Here is a 16,691-nt window from a genome sequence, read left to right as displayed (position 1 = left end):
TTCCATAAGTTACAAGGAATTATTTGCAATTAAATAACATTTATGATCCGTTAAATGCAGTTAACATTGCAGGGCCATATAAAGCCACCCCTAATTGCCTCCTAAAAAAGGGCCGTATGCCCCTCACCCAACCCCCTTGCATAAAACCTAATTGGCTGCGGAGGGCATCTCACAAACTGGACCATCATTTGCACAAGAGGCAGCCAGCTGAAAATGATAGCCCGCATGTTATGGCACTTTTGGCCCTGGCAGCTGTGGCAGCCAATGCTACTGAACATTTCTTTTTTATTCGGCTGGAATAAAAATGCAGCTTGCCAGGAGCCTCTTCGTGTGGCATGTCGCACCCCCTGCTTTCGGTCCGACCCAGCGCTAACATGGCAGGTCAGCCATGTGCATTGCAGTTGCTTACTTTTGCTGGCAGGCAGTTGTAAAATTAAATGGATTCCCAAACACACTTCCATCTGATCCGACTGTAATTACACCGATAACTCATCGGCACAGTTTGCATGCGTTCGTATGGAGCTGGGCTGGTCTCAGTAGGGGCAGACGAGAAAACAAGGAGCACTTTTCACTGTAAGGAAAACAGACCAACCCGACCCCACTTGCATAAAGCAGAGCACCGAATGGGACCAAGCGATCGCCACGCGCCCAGGAGGAATCCGAATCCACAGCGGCGCGAAGGGCAGGCATTAGCGCACAGCATCCCGTCGCGCCATACTGAACGCAACGAGGGCAGGGTGCTCGATTCCTATTGCCGCAGGTGCGCAGATGTCACGGCAGCCAGGTCTGTGTACAGCAGCTCAGGGTCTAGCTTCACGAGCTCCGGGGTGCTCCCGTTTCAGGTAAGGCATCATCGAGCAGCGGGGCTGGAAGGGAGCTGCAGAGGTCACATCTAGACCCACCCCCTGCCCGAGGGGGAATCAGCCCTGTCCAAGCCATCCTATACAAATCCATAATCGAAGTGCTTTGCAAAATGACCATCAACCCCAACACAACACAAGATACCGCACCCATGCCTGCCACGGGGAAAGCAGGGGGACCATGGCAGGCAACGTCCTACCTCTATCAAAGGTTGTTAATATACACTTGAGATCCCAGAAACCCAGGGCTGGACCCGATGCTCTTGCGAGGTCCCTTCCAGTCCTAGTGTCTGTGAAGTCTATGCAACCTGAACCGCTGCTTTAGAAACACTGAGTGCATCTGCACGAGATGCTAACTGCGCAGTATCCTAATAACGCTGTGCAGTAGCGTGCCGGGCAAAACCCGTGCTAATGTGCAACTGTGCAGCACTATGCAGTTCACGCCCCCAAAAAACCCGTGCACCAGCACTGCTGCGCAGTAGTGCACGTTGCTGCACGCTGATTTAGTACCCGGTTATCCAAGCACTGAATTTAATGCACAGTAACTATGGCACATGAATGAAGGTGTAGATGCACCCGCTGAGCCTCAGCTCTATCTAACCACCTTGTCCACTGGTGTCGTGGCAGTCCTGATTATATTGATTTCAGTGGAGTTGCACCACTTTCCACCAGCCAAGCACTTGACCCTTATGCCTGGATGATTTGTGTGCAAAGATGTTTGTGCAAACAGGCGCGAGCCTGAATCGCAGAAGGGGTTGCGAACACCTGCGTCTGGCAGATTGGATTTCTGAAGCACCCTCTAGCTGCGACTGGCTTTCATCCTGCCGTGTTGTCTCCGCGCGGCTCCCCGAACGCATCGCCCGAGAGACGCGACTGTGCAGCGCGGTGGGATGTAATGTGCTGTGGCATCTCAGACTTGCAGAGAAACACATTTCTGTGAGGATCAGAAGCATATTGTACCTGCTCGCAGGCATCCGCCTTGAAATACAATGAGCGCTGCGGAGCAGACAGGTGAGTGATGGGCTGAGTAATTGCAAAGCCACTCGAAATTTGTTTGCCAAAGCCGGGAGTTCTTGGTCAGGTTGGCAACGTCTGTCTTGAATTCATTCCAGTTGGTCGTTATCTTAGCTCTCATCTGACTGCTGTTGAAGACGACAATAAAAAACCCATTGACCTCAACGCTGCAGACTGCACCTCTGTAAGACGGCTTGGAAATGCATATGGTTACGGTGGGAAGGCCCAGGTGCCATCTCGTAGATGAGAACGAGCCAGGGCTCAGCAAACACAAAGCTGTGTACTGTGAGAACAAGCCGAAAGCTGCGCCAGACCAACCACTTTGTTTCATCTTACAAAATACATGCATCCCCCCTGTCGCAGCCACCAGATAGGGTCCTTCTTTGCCTCGAGGGGTAAAGCCCAGAGCTAATTGAAACAGCATGTTACAGGGGCTGCACCCATGTGATTTCACCCAGCAGTGGTGCCTGGAAGCATCCAGAGATGAATATGCACGTGGTCATTCATGCCATGAAATGACAGGATGAAGAGGCTTCAGCTTCGATGGGTTATTCTGCATCTCGGTTCTCCGGGAAGGTTCAGATGCAGAAGGGGCCAGGTGGATCGGCCAAAACTACACTCCCGAACTGGCTGCCCTGACCACTAAGCCGTGCCCAGCAATGCAGAAATGGGGAGCCAGGGGCAGCAAGAAAAAATAAATAGGGAAGAAATTCTTCCCGATAGAAAACCTCCTTTTATGGGGCAGCTGTTTGGTATTTTTTTATGTCATCAGTGGAAGGAGCCTGATCCAACAAGGTTTCTAAGCACGAGCGTAGCCCCGTTGACCCCACCGTGGGTGCATCCGACCAGCATGCGGAGATCTGGGTGCCCGTGTTGCATTGCACAGGGAGACTTCAGAGGCATTAGAAACCCTCCTCAGCTGGATGCAGAGGCAGCAGTCAACCCAGTGCCTCCCCCAGTCATTAGGTAGGAGATTGTTTCATCTGCAACGAACGCTAAAGAGCTCTTTATTGTTTCCTGGGAGAGACATCGCAGCCAGAGTTTCAATCCACATGCAGGCAGGTCTAGTGGAGTCTGAATTATTGGCCATCTCAGTAGTCTGGGGAAAGCCCCTTCCTTTATTAGGGGTGAGCAGTTCAAGCCCATGCACTGGCACTTCAATTACTGTGTTGGAAAAAGGCTGCTGACATCTTGGCGGAGGTACTGGCTGCTTGTTCGCTGCTGCAGCAGCCACGGTGCCAATGCACAGTGCATCATTTAGCTGTTTAAAGCCATTGGCTGCAATTGCAGGGTGGCCATGCTCGAATAAACAGAGCTAGGATGGCAACCATTTTGCAAAATGGGATGGACGGTGTCCCAGGCTCGTTGAGGTAGGGAGATGAGACTACAGCCATCAGACTGACATCCTGGCATCTCTGCCGTGATTTCAGGACGAGAGGGCTGATGAGGGGAAGAGAGGCGCCAGCAGCCAAAGGCATCTCTCATGCAGATGCTCTATTTAAACCAGAATGACCGTAGGCCCAGAAGCTGCAGACACATGGACAGGTTGACCCGTGGCATGTCAAGCTGTCTTGATGTTAAACACCTGCCAATACAGGATGCAACCCCGACACACAATATCATCCCATCCCAACAGCTGCCTCACGCTGCCTTTCGAGGCCCAGCTTGCTCACCTGCATGCAGCTACAGCCAGGCAGGTTTGTGTCTTGAGGCTCCCTTTTCCAGTCATTTATCCATGGTAGGAACCAGCTGTGAAGCAGGTAGGGAAGCAAGAGCTCCTCTGGAAGTGGGCAAGAGACACGGGTCCTGTGGACACTGGGTCCGGAGACATTGTCCCTGCCGTCCCAGCAAGCACGTCGCGGGGAGGTCCCACTCTCTCAATAAGATGCCCCTGAAGAGGCACGGAAGAGAAGACCTCCCCAGCTGCACTGGAGGGGTCCATGGAAGATGGGCAACAATGCCCCTTGAAAGACTGAGGCCCAGATGCCCTCTCCCTAGCATTACCTGGCAACACCACTTTGCAAAGCCATCCTCTTGTCTCCCTCCAGCCGCTTCCTGCCCTCCGTCCGTTGTGATCCACCCTGGATTTCACATCCTGGACCAGTGCACAGAGGAGAAATGCAGTCCAGAAAGAGTGCCATAAAGCGCCCAGAGGAAGGCAGCTGCTCCCAGCCCCTTAATGACAAAGAATCACAAACATTGAACACAACCGGGGAATGATGCAGGCCCCTGCACACTGCTTAGTCCCTTCGCTCCAGCCCCAGTTCCCCTTTTTTGGGGGCCAAACTGAAGGGCGTGTGCATGTGTGTCTGCATGCGTTGGGGGCACATGTGTAGGTGAACAAGCAAGGATCTGTGACTCATAACATTAATCACTGAATCGGGGAACGTGAGGGTGTGAAGAGACCTCAGGAGGTCACATCTAGTCCAGCCCACTGCTCCGAGCAGGACCAGCCCCAACTGCAGCATCCCAGCCAAGGCTTTGCCTACCTGGGTCTTAAACACCTCCAAGGATGGAGAGTCCACCACCTCTCTGGGTGACCTGCTCCAGTGCTTCACCACCCTCCTGGTGAGAAAGTTTTTCCTAATATCCAACCTCAACTTCCCTTGCTGCAGCTTGAGCCCATTGCTCCTTGTCCTGCCATCTGCCCCCGCTGAGACCAGCCCAGCTCCATCCTCTTTGCAGCCCCCCTGCAGGGAGGTGACGGCTGAATCCCCCTTTAGTTCAAACTCCCCTCGGTCTTCTCTTCTGCAAACTAAATCAACAGTTCCCTCAGCCTCTCCTCACCAGTCATGTCTCCCGGCAGCTGAACCATTTTCATTGCCCTCCGCTGGACTCTCTCCAACTTGTCCATACCTTTTCTGTCGTGGGGGGCCCACAGCTGGACACCGGACTCCAGATGTGGCCTCCCCAGTGCTGAATAGAGGGGAAGAATCACTGCCCTCGATCTGCTGGCACCGCTCCTACTAATCCCTAAAAGTAACAAACAGCCACAAGATGCAATCCTAATGACCCAATATTTGCAGCACAGCGCTGCCCAAACCCGATTTCTGCTGTCAGGCGCCCCCGTTCTGACCCCTGAATTCACCCCAAACATCCGTAGGAGGAAGTCGCTCCTAACTTTCCTCCAAAGGAAGGCTGGGCACTCGCTCTTTTGTACCCAAAAGCTTGCAAAGAACAATTTTCCAACTACTGAGTTGGTCTAATAAAGGATATCCCCCATTTACACAAAGAACCTCGTCTGCTTGTGTGCTTAGACCAACACGGCCACCACCAACACCCCTCGAGGCACTGAAGGCAGGTCTCAGCTCTCTGGGAACAGTCTGTATTTCAGCTGGCAAGGCAGGGGGCACCGGTGCCGCTATCTGATGATATTCTCTCCTCTCCCTACCTCCCAGCTCCAGCAAAAGTTGGGAGAGGCAACACAACCTCCGCTCTGTGCTGCAGACGACAGGTCGAAGTCCCTTGTCGCCTGCCTTGGCAGAGCATGGCGGGGGCAAGGAGGGGGCTTGGATTGCATGCCGGCCATAGCTCAGGGTTGCTGTCTTTTCTATCTCTGCTGAGCACAACTTCAGCCGCGCAGCGATGACTCGGTCCCTGTGCGTATAGGCAAAGCCTCTGCTCAACTCAAGGAATGGCTAATTATACGCTTGTTTTGTCTCCTTGGCAGCACATTCAATTTCCATTAATTATCAGTTCATAATATAAAGAAAACTATTATGTCCTTGCTCATGACTCTCTCATCACTTCTTGTCTGTGCCTGCCTGAGAGGTTAAAATATTCTGAATGCGGAGAAAAAAAAACCTCCAAATGTTGCACTGCAAAATAATATTTCATTTCACAAAAAAGAAAAAAATTACCAAAAATGGATCTTCATTCAGCCACAGATAGACCTTGGCCCACAAAGCAAGGAGGAATTAAGCCGTCTCCAACAGGACGACTGCCACAACACCGAGCTTGGTGTTGGTGAACACTGCACCAGTTGCACATACAAGTTATGTGCCTGTATTTTTTTTTTTTTTGCACTTGTATTTCTTGGCTGTGGGCCAATCAGCCTCTTCCAAACTTAGGATACTACTCTAAAATATCCACGCATGCTGCTCCCATGTGCGGGTCACTGGGTCCGTTCTCTTGGTGGAGACCACGGGCACTGCATGGACGTGAGCTTTGATACGCGGCACAGCGAGATGAAATCCCAGCATCTCCACGCTTCCTCTAGAGACTCCCAAGCAGAGATAGCTTCCAACATTACCATTCAGCGCACACGCCTCAGCTTCCGTGCAAGCGATATGTTAATGCAACAACAGGTCAATCAGAGCCTACACGCCGGGTAAACAAATTCTCTCTCTCAGGCATCAATCGAGGAGGCTCTGTTCTGTAAAGTAATCTCAACAGAAGCCAGATTGCTCCCAGCGACAAAACCTTTTATGCTGGGATCCTATAGACATCCAAACCCATTGTCCCACTTCGAGTACCTGTGAAGCACAGAGAGAACACTTTTTCCCTAGGACAATAGAAGCTAATACAAGTTAAATACTATTCAAGCTGTGATTGTCCCAAGCCTGTTTTGACGGAGTCAAAGCCTAGGACAATCAGCCCCAGGATGAGTCTGTTTTTGTTTTTAGCCTCAGTAAAACCATACAAAAGCTTGCAAAAGTTCTCCTGTATGCCAACACAGGGCATTGCAGCAGTAAGGCCAGGTGGAAGCAGGCTGGGCATGTGTCCACAAGACCCGTTAAGTGCTCTCGGACCTCAAACTGTGGCGGTGCAGATGTTCCCAAGGGCGCAGTGCAATGTCAAGGGCAAAAAACCATACGGGCACTTATACAACTTGTACGTGGGACTGCCACGGTTCACCTGCCACCATGGGAGATCAAGCAAACAAGTTACACAGAGGATGAAAGGAAAGATTTGAGGCACCTGATGCATTTTCTTGGCAGATAGGACAAGAAGACTTGTTTGGTGAAACCTTGCCTTGGACCTTTGTAGCCGAGGAGAGGTGTCGGGAAAACACAGCGGTATCACCTACAGCAAAACGAGTGAAGCGATTCCCCGCGAGCCTGTGTGATGAGAATTCCCTGTATTTACTAGGGGAGGAAATGGGCTCTTCACGGGCACTGCATGGGGCCATCAGCTCTCATCCTCCACAACTCAGCAGATGTTTCCTGGCTGCTCTCACCAAAACCAACCAGGTTCATTTTAATAATGCAAAGCCACCGAGAGCCAAGGAACAGCAACCTGCCTCTCTATAGATAGAGCACATTGGAGCAAATACAGAAATACCAGTTTGTAGCAACTGTGGCCCATCACAGACCAGAACATGGCATCATCTCTTTCTTTTTAAACTTCCAGAAAGTAGCTTCCAATGCATCCAAAAAAAAGATGGTCGTTAATCTTATCTGAGAGGTAGTCAGAAAAATATAGAAAGGAGTGTTGAGAGAATTAATTCCCCCTCCGTAGGAAATATCTGGGGGACGTCTCTTTAGCAAATACAGCACTGAGCCGCCTACAGACATGCTTCTCACTTCACCATCCAACTTTCCAAACGTCCACCAGTCCCTGCGACTGTCTCTAGCCTCGTTCAAAAACTCTTTCCTTGCATGCATTACAAAGCCTTCATCCGATGATGGCAAATGCAGTGATAACGTATAGTGTCTAAGCTTCCTAGAGTCTGTGAGATCCCAATTTACCACTGCAAAATTCTCCTCGACCGCAGAAAACAGGATTTGGCTGCTTGCAGCACGGGGTATAGTTAAGAAGCTGCTAAACATGACTAACTAGATCTAAAGCTTTAAAGATAATTGTTTCAGTGACTGATCTAGACAGGGGCCACAAGTCAGATTCTCCCTGCAGCTTAAAATACGCTGATTTAAAAGCTAATCTGTCATCTATGTTTCTCGGCCTATCTAGCCAGCTCTTTGCACCAGCACTTCCCACCACAGATTTTGAGTTTGAGCTGGAGGTGCAACTCCACTGATTTTGTAGACTTGTCACAGGAGAGTGCAATTTGAGCCCCCACGTTAGGAAACACTTCAGTCTGTCACTGGCAGACAAGCTTCTTTGGGTAGATGTGATATCTTTTTATTAGACCAACTAAATAGTTGGAAAAAATGGTTCTTCGCAAACTTTCAGGCACAAGCACCCTTCTTCAGGCAGAGGGAGAGTTTGCAGGTGTGCTGTGTGCTCTCCTGGGTAGAATAAAAGCCCGTATGCAAAATGCAACATGCTCAATCTGTCACTCATTTTCTCTTGTCTAACAACAGATGAAGTTGCACCAGGCAGGATCAGACCCAGAGCTTGCTCGCTGTGAGAGTCCTTCCACCTCCCTTTTTCTCCACTAAGATGTTGACATTGATACTTGGCAGCTTCCCAAAAGCATCTCCCCTTGGAGCTGCAGCCATGCCTCCAAGGGAGCTGGTACACATCAGGTACCAGCAGGGGTTGCTGTGGATGTAGTCTTTCTGGACTTCCGGAAGGCTTTCGACACTGTCTCTCACCCTGTCCTCATCAAAAAGCTGGGAGACTGTGGTGTCGATGCCCACACGGTCAAATGGGTCGCCAACTGGCTGGAGGGCCGCACCCAGAGGGTGGTAGTGGATGGGTTCTTCTCGACCTGGAAGGACGTGGGCAGTGGGGTCCCCCAGGGCTCGGTCCTCGGGCCCGCACTGTTCAACATCTTCATCAGTGACTTGGACGAGGGGGTAGAAAGCACCCTGTTCAAGTTTGCTGATGACACTAAGATGTGGGGGGATGTGGGTGCACTAGAAGGGTGCAATAGGGTACAAGCTGACCTTGACAGGTTGCAACGGTGGGCGGATGAGAATAGGATGGGGATTAACACTGATAAGTGCAAGGTGTTACACATGGGGAGGAAGAACCGGCACCACACTTACAGGTTGGGGAACTCCCCTCTTGCCAGCATGGAGACGGAAAAGGATCTCGGAGTCGTCATTGACTCCACGATGAACATGGGCCGGCAGTGTGGGGAGGCAGTCAAGAAGGCCAACCGTACCCTGTCATGCATCCACAGATGCATCTCGAGCAGGTCCAGGGAGGTGATCCTCCCCCTCTATGCGGCACTGGTCAGGCCGCAGCTGGAGTACTGCGTCCAGTTCTGGGCGCCTCACTTCAAGAGGGACGTGGACGATATGGAAAGAGTCCAGAGGAGGCCACTCGTATGATCAGGGGTCAGCAAGGCAGGCCTTATGAGGAGAGGCTACGGGCCCTGAACCTGTTTAGCCTCCACAAGAGAAGGTTAAGGGGGGACCTTGTGGCCTGCTACAAACTGGTCAGGGGGGATCAGCAGGTATTGGGGGAGTCCCTGTTCCCCCGTGCGCTGCCAGGAGTGACCAGGAATAACGGTCACAAGCTGGCGGAGGGTAAGTTTAGATCAGATATTAGGAGGCGCTACTTCACAGTCAGGGCGGCTAGGGCCTGGAACCGGCTTCCAGGGGAAGTGGTGCAGGCTCCTAGCCTGGGGATTTTTAAAAGGAAGTTAGATGAGCACCTTGCCGGGGTCATCTGACCCCGGTGCTCTTTCCTGCCAGGGCAGGGGGTCGGACTAGATGATCTACCTAGGTCCCTTCCGACTCTAGCTACTATGAAACTATGAAACCTTTTCTATATAGTGCCCATCCCCAAATGCTGCTATTGAGCTGATCCAAAGGGAGTGGAGGGTGCGGGGCAGGAAGCCGAAATCATCTATCAGCACAAACTCTTAGCAATAGGCACACTGAACATGAAGGCCTAAGTCAGTGTATTGGCCTGCAAAGGGTTGCTTTCAAGTAGGAGCAAGAACAGACGTCTTCATGATTGGCAAAATATGTTAGCTCCACTCATAGCACAGGGGATCACAAAATGGGGGGTGACTCCGGATAACTCCCTCCTTTCAAAACACCTCTCCTACTGAAATTGGATGCTCCTTCATAAGTGGCACACCTGCCTGACTCCAATCCTCCCTTCATGCAGAAGTGTCTGTACACAGCATTAAATGCCGGTGCTACTGCACTTCTGCTGAGTTACAGCCACGCCGGTCCGCTAAATCTAGTGCAAGCTGCGGGGTGGAGGTTATCTACAGTGCTTGAATCAGCGTGGGTAACTAGAGCAGTACAGAGCGGGTGCATTTGGTCTGAGAAGCCTTTACAGCAAGATGAGTGATTGCAAATGACATCTTGACACTTCATATTTATTCTCAATTTACATCTTTCCTGATTGAGTTGGCTCCATTTACTATGTCCCAGGGAGATCACATTAAAGTGTCTGCAGCAGAGCCAGCTCACGGTGCATGAAATGAGCTGGGGGGGGGGGGGGGGGAAATCAAGGTGCTTCTTCCCACTTTGTCCGTGCTCACGAATCGCAACCAGCAAGAAAGATTAGCTAGCCATCTCATGGGTGACATGGAGCGGGGCACTACCTAGGATGAGACTCGGACATGCCTGCAGTTTGCAAAAAAAGCAAAACAAAAATACATTACTGATGACTCTTTGGGACCAGCCTATGAATGAAGCAGATGCGATTCAAAATGCCCAAGAGCTCCATTTTGACACCCCTCATAGTGGGCATATCTACACATGCATTTATGCCAGCTTAAATTTACTGTGCAGTAAGCAGGAATAGGCCGGCGTCTACATGTGCAGGCATTAAAAGCACATTAACACGGTGTGTGTTCTGACTTGGGACTAAAGTTACCCCCAAGTCACTCCACACACACAGTGTTACTGAGCAGTAAGGCATCTACACATGTGTTACTGTGCAGTAAGTAATCGGGCATAAATTTGATACCTGCATGATGCAGGTATCAAATTTACACTTAAGTCAGCATAAGTCACCATATTTACTACACAGTATGGGTGTGCATGCGTAGATGTGTGCCCGTACTGTGCAGTAATTTTGGTTAATGCGCAGGAAATGCACATGTAGACGTGCCCAGTGAGTAGTGAAAGCTTCCCCTGATTTGTGTCAGACCAGAAGCTGACGCTCTGGGAGCAGGTCACAGTGATGTTATAAGCAAAAGAGTGAGCCATATTACTGGGGTGGCACCAATGCCCAAATCTCATTTTACGGAGAGATAGCAGCCCTTTCCCAACAGAAGGACAGGACATGCCATTCTGAACTAAGACCCCTTCCAAAGTTTAAGACCAAGGACCTTGGTGGTCCATAAGTTTGACCTGTCCCTAGAGAAAGTTCATGGGGAGATAACCTAAAGAAACAATCAAACGTATCCACAGGAGTCTTCACCTGGAAGAACATCATCTAGACAAAGGAGATCTTGGAAAAACTATTTCATAGATTCATAAACGTTAGGGGCTAGAAGGGACCTCATGACATCATCAGGTCCAGCCTCTCTGCACTTGGGCAGGAAAGATTGCTAGGGTCAGATGACCCCAGCAAGATGCACATCAAATGTAGTATATGTAGGGTTAGGTGCATCATGTATTATATGTAGGGCTAGGGGTTAATAACTTCTAGAAACACATGAGGATTGTTCAACTGCTGCTAGCTTCTCAAACCTGCCAAGCAAATTGTTGTGTCCCAGGACTCTTCAGTCCTCCCCCCACACTCAACCAGTCTAGGCACATCAGTCAACACATATGTTGAAGTTCACTCAAGTAGGTAGTTTGCTCTAGGAGACGTTCAGGTAGCAAAATCTCCAACAGATGTAAAACACCAAATGCACACCACACATGAGGACTATAGGATGTCCAGCCCCGGAGTAGTGAACATGAACTGACCTTGTTTTCCACGAAAGTTCCTAAAACAGACATTAGCATCCAGTGTAGACCTGAATTTTGCCATAAAATGTCTAGACAAAAAAAGTAACAATTCACTGAAACTAAAAGTCTTTAATCGAAAGGGACCAATTCAAACTTCTCCATGCAAAACAATTCATGGTGCAGCCATCCAAAGTCCTGAAAAAGTGTTGGCTTTCTAGCCTATAACAACTCTGCTTCCAAATTAAAACCAACCCAATCTTCTTAAATGGAAGGAAATTAGCTTGAAATCATCTGAATGCTTTGATCCACCTGAAATAACGGGACCTTTGGGAGTTCAACTACTTTTTCTCGTGGCAGCACCTAAAGTCACAATCATCCAGCTCAGAAATACCAGGAAACTACCGTTGCTAATCGTTTGCGATGGACGTTAACAGCTCCATTAGATGAACACCAGAAGGAAAGGGAGAACTAGACACAATAATAAGTCGACGTGCCTACCTCATCCGCTGGCTTGGTAGCGCTCAACCGAGCTGAGCGTAAGCTTCCCGGTGGGCTGTTTTCCCTTCAGCTTTTGTGCTGTAAGGTTCAACTAAGAGCAAGATGTAAAGGTCAAGGTGTGGAAGAGTAGGCATTAGCTGCTGCTCCTCCTTGTGCCCCGATGCAGTCCTCATCTCTACTCCAGCATCTCAAGCCTCTTCCAAAGGGTGAAGCATCCACTGATATTCATAGGGGGGGAAAGGCCTGTGCATGAAAGAAAGGAGTGTCCCTAAGAGAGAGCTGCACAAGACACTCCAGGATAGAGACAAAATGCATTTTGCATCATAGCGTATCCATTTTCTGGGTCCTACCTCACTAGGACCTCAAGGCCAGTCTCTTTCCTGCGAGGGGGGGACAGAAGGTTACTGACCACCTGCGCTGGCCAACACCACCCCGATCTCAGCTCACTTGACCAGTGCGCTCAGCCCATCAGTAACGGGAGGATCTGGGGTCCTGTCTTAGTACTCACAGTCATCTGCATAAAGGATCCCTAAACACTTGTTCCTCAAGGAACAAGATCGCACAATACTTTTAGGTGGGCAACAATGAGAGCAAAGGATGTTCTTCCCATGCACCTTATCTGGGTTATGGGTGCTTTTCCTTTCAGTTGGCCTTGGGACATTTGCACAGCACTTAATATAGATAAAAATACAAATATTTTCTATAATTAAATGGCTGTTAACATGCACAGTGCCAATGGCATCAGTTCTAATTAGCAAAGTGAATTAGTTTCTTTTCCTAACAATTCTTCAGTGCATTGTGTTGAGAACGGCTGCACCCTGGCTGCTGCAATACCGGCACATTAGTAATTCCAGCAGCGAAACTCCTTCAAGTGCTACTCTACCGGAAAAATCAACTTCTTTCCTTTTTCATAATTAGGCACAAGCCCCGTGTTCAGTTCCCCAGACGCGGCCCAGCTGTTCACTTCCAAGGTTACCGTGGGGGGAAACGCTTCCTCTCCAGAAAGCGTCGTGGTAACACTTTCAAATGGAGCGTCGGAAATGAGCATCTCATTTACAATTAGCGAGATGGAGACCGAATGGATGCACTCGCTTTACCACGCCTGCAAATACTGAACGCGGCGCCTCTGGTGGGAACAGGAGGAAGGGAAGGGAAGAGAATGGCTGGGGGACAGGACTGGGGAGGAGAGGCCGAGGGACTGGGGTTATTTAGTCTGGAGAAGAGAGGACTGAGGAGGATTTGACAGCAGCCTCCACCTCCCTGCCGGGGGGCTGCACAGAGGACGGAGCTGGGCTGGTCTCAGTGGGGGCAGCTGGCAGGACAAGGAGCAATGGGCTCAAGCTGCAGCAAGGGACGTTGAGGTTGGATATTAGGGAAAACAACTCTCACCAGGAGGGTGGTGAAGCACTAAGACAGGTTACCCAGAGTGGTGGTGGAGTCTCCATCCTTGGACATGTTTAAGACCCAGGCAGACAAAGTTGAGGTTGGATATTAGGAAAAACTCTCTCCCTAGGAGGGTGGTGAAGCTCTGGGACAGATCACCCAGAGATGTGGTGGTCTCTCCAGGCTTGGAGGTTGTTAAGACCCAGCTAGACAAAGCCCTGGCTGGGATGCTGTAGTTGGGGCTGGTCCTGCTTGGAGCAGGGGGCTGAACTCGATGTGACCCCCTAAGGTCCCTTCAACCCTCATGGTCTGTCATTATGAACACCCAAAATCTTCCTCCATTCAGGGAATTGGGGACAGAGGCTCTATTCATACCGCCTCTGACGGGGGGATCGGGCAGGGGTACCAAGAATTGCATCGTTGTTTTAAGTCTCTAAAGTTACCGAATCTGGAAGGCACATGGCTCTATGGGCTATACGGACCATCAGACCTGGAGCTGAATCTGGATGCCCATGGCCCCATCCCTTAGTAGCAGCCTTGCTAGGTTGCGGGTCTCCCTGGCCCTTGGCCCCGCGCCCTATCAAATGACCCGCGATCGCACGAGCTTGCCGCATGCTGCTGGGCTTAGCCGCAGTACTCACCGCTCATCCTGCCCCAGGGCTGGCTAATCCACACCTGGTAGAGAGACTCGAGCCGTGCTCTCTTCTCCCCGGCCTGCTATTTTAATGCAATCCCAGCCTCCTGGCAGATCATCTGAACCCAGTTCGTTGCCACATGGTGCCAGATACACCGGCGCCTTCTCCAACGCACTTGAAATTCCCTGCCATCATTATTTTGTCAGCGATCATTGTGAGAGGCATTTTAACTGTGAACAGCTTTCTCTTCTATTACTCTTTTGAATGCCTTTTTATGAGTGCGCTGCCTAGAGATCCTTGAATAAAAAGGGCTTGTCGGTGTAGAAGAAAATGTATCGTAACATGGAAAATATGACATGGGTTTCAAATGCTCCGCGCTTGCCTCTGTCGTCCTGGACCTGTATATACGTAGAGAGTCAGAGGACCCTGAGTAGACCCTCAATGTCCTAGTACAACTGAGATGCATAACGGCGAGAGACACGGACGGGAATCTGCCTGTCTGTGGGCTTTTAATGAAACTATTGCAAGAATGGCTACATACCAGGGGGCAAAAATGGGGGGAGACACACAACAAAGCATCCTCCCTCCATTCACGAAGGTCATCTGCTGGGAAAGTTCATGGCATGCGATACTGCAGAAGGAACAAGGGGGCTTGGTCACGTCCCGTTGAAGGTGCTTAGCCCCCTGAAGGATTAAGCCCCAAAACAATGCCATGCAGTGACAGCGTGGTAGTGTGGAAGTCAACCAGAGTTTTACTAAGGGCTTTGATGGGGGGGTTGCACGGAGGATGGAGCTGGACGGTCTCAGCGGGGGCAGATGGCAGGACAAGGAGCAATGGGCTCAAGCTGCAGCAAGGCAGGTTGAGGCTGGATATTAGGAAAATCTCTCTCATTAAGAGGGTGGTGAAGCACTGGCGCAGGTTACCCAGAGAGGCGGTGCAGTCTGCACCCTTGGAGGTGTTTAAGACCCAGGTAGACCAAGCCTTGTGTGGGATGACGTAGTTGGGGCTGGTCCTGCTTGGAGCAGGGGCTTGGACTAGATGTGACCCCTTGAGCTCCCTTCAACCTTCATCATCTATGATTTTAAAGGGTAGGGCTTTGTCCCAGGGCCCCGAGAGGAACACCCTGACCCTTGTGCGCAGCAGCAAGACCAGCCAGCCATTTCACAGGGCAGCTCTGAGGTGGCGAAGACTTTCTGTTCACTCCCAAGATGGGCTCACGTTGAACGGGCAGCTTGCAGAGGGGAAAACAACCCAGACAGCCGCCTGCCAGGCAGGGCCCCTTCCCCTGGGAAGCGGAAAAGCTTCTCACATGGGCGTGCACAGGGCAAGGGAGTGCAAACCAGCTGGGGAAGTGAAGTCCTGCTGCACGGCCGTTCAAGGGAGGAGGCATCTGCTGCTGCGTAAATTAAATAAATTGAGGCAGCCCCGATGGCCGCTCAGGGCAAGGAGAAAAAAACCCACTCATCAACGTTGCCTTAGGGAGCGAGTTGGTTGTTCTCTAATGAAGCGGCACCTCATTAATGCCAAACAAATGCCCCAGGGGACAGCCCTTAGGACGCCAGCGTGAGCATCGCTCTCTGGGGCAGAGCGCAGCCGGGCTCCAGGTCACGGCCCCCCCGGATCGGACGAGTCTCGAGAGGGGCCATCAAACTGCTGCTTTTCGGCGTACGTTGAGCCCCACTTCTCTGCTTCCCAACCTCACCCACCCTTTCTTTCCCCAGGAAGGTTTTGCAGCTTGCTCTGGATGACAGAACTCACAGGATCCGGCTGGTTTTCGGACAACCGCTGTTTGCAGACGTGTGCTCGGAGGCCCTGCCTGTGCCCAGGGCACTGCTACGTTTAAGCCGGGAGAGCAGAGGGGGCTGCCGAAGTCTGCAAGGGGTCTGCCGAGGAGCCGAACCTTGAAAGCAGGCTGTTCAAGTGGGGGAGACCCCAGCACTCACCCGGGGGGAGGCAGGGATGGGAAGGTAAGACAGGGTGAAGTGGTGGAGAGGTTAAAGCGGTAGCAGCCGGAAGCGATGCAGGCAGCAGGGCATGGGTGCCATATCCGGCTGCCTCCGCTGGGATCTGAACGAGCACTCGAGGGAGGGAAGGAGGCAGGGCCCACTTGCAATGCTGGGAAAGAGCCCAGCAACCCGTGCTGCAAGAGGAGCTTTGAATTCCCATAAGGGGAACAAACTTTGGGGTCCTTTGGATATTGCAATTATGCAGGCAAAGGGCACCAGGCAGCCCTGTAAAGCTGTGCTCCCAGGCAGGTACAAAAGTACAGTTTGCACTGCAGAGGTAGGGACTCCCCCAAGACCCCCCGATGCCCACCCCAATAGACCCCCAGCTCCGGATTCAAGCCCAGACACAGGCAGGGCGACTTAGACCTCACCCAAGAGCAGCCAACCCTCTCGGTAGCTCCAAACCAGCTTTTACCCAACCCCACATCCCAGCTCTCCTCTGCAGTCTCCGGCAGGATTGTGTCTGTGCCTGGGAGGCTTCACCCCAGCTCGCATCTCTGTGACGAACAGTCTCAGATCAAGGAGGAAGACGCCTGCAGCGGTCTGTGTCAGACACGAATTCACTGCAGTGTCCTGACCAC

This window comes from Crocodylus siamensis, chromosome 10 (assembly GCF_052110815.1).
Source record: "Crocodylus siamensis isolate JL-2025a chromosome 10, ASM5211081v1, whole genome shotgun sequence".
Classification (NCBI taxonomy): Eukaryota; Metazoa; Chordata; order Crocodylia; family Crocodylidae; genus Crocodylus; species Crocodylus siamensis.
Note: the sequence above shows the minus strand (reverse complement) of the source record.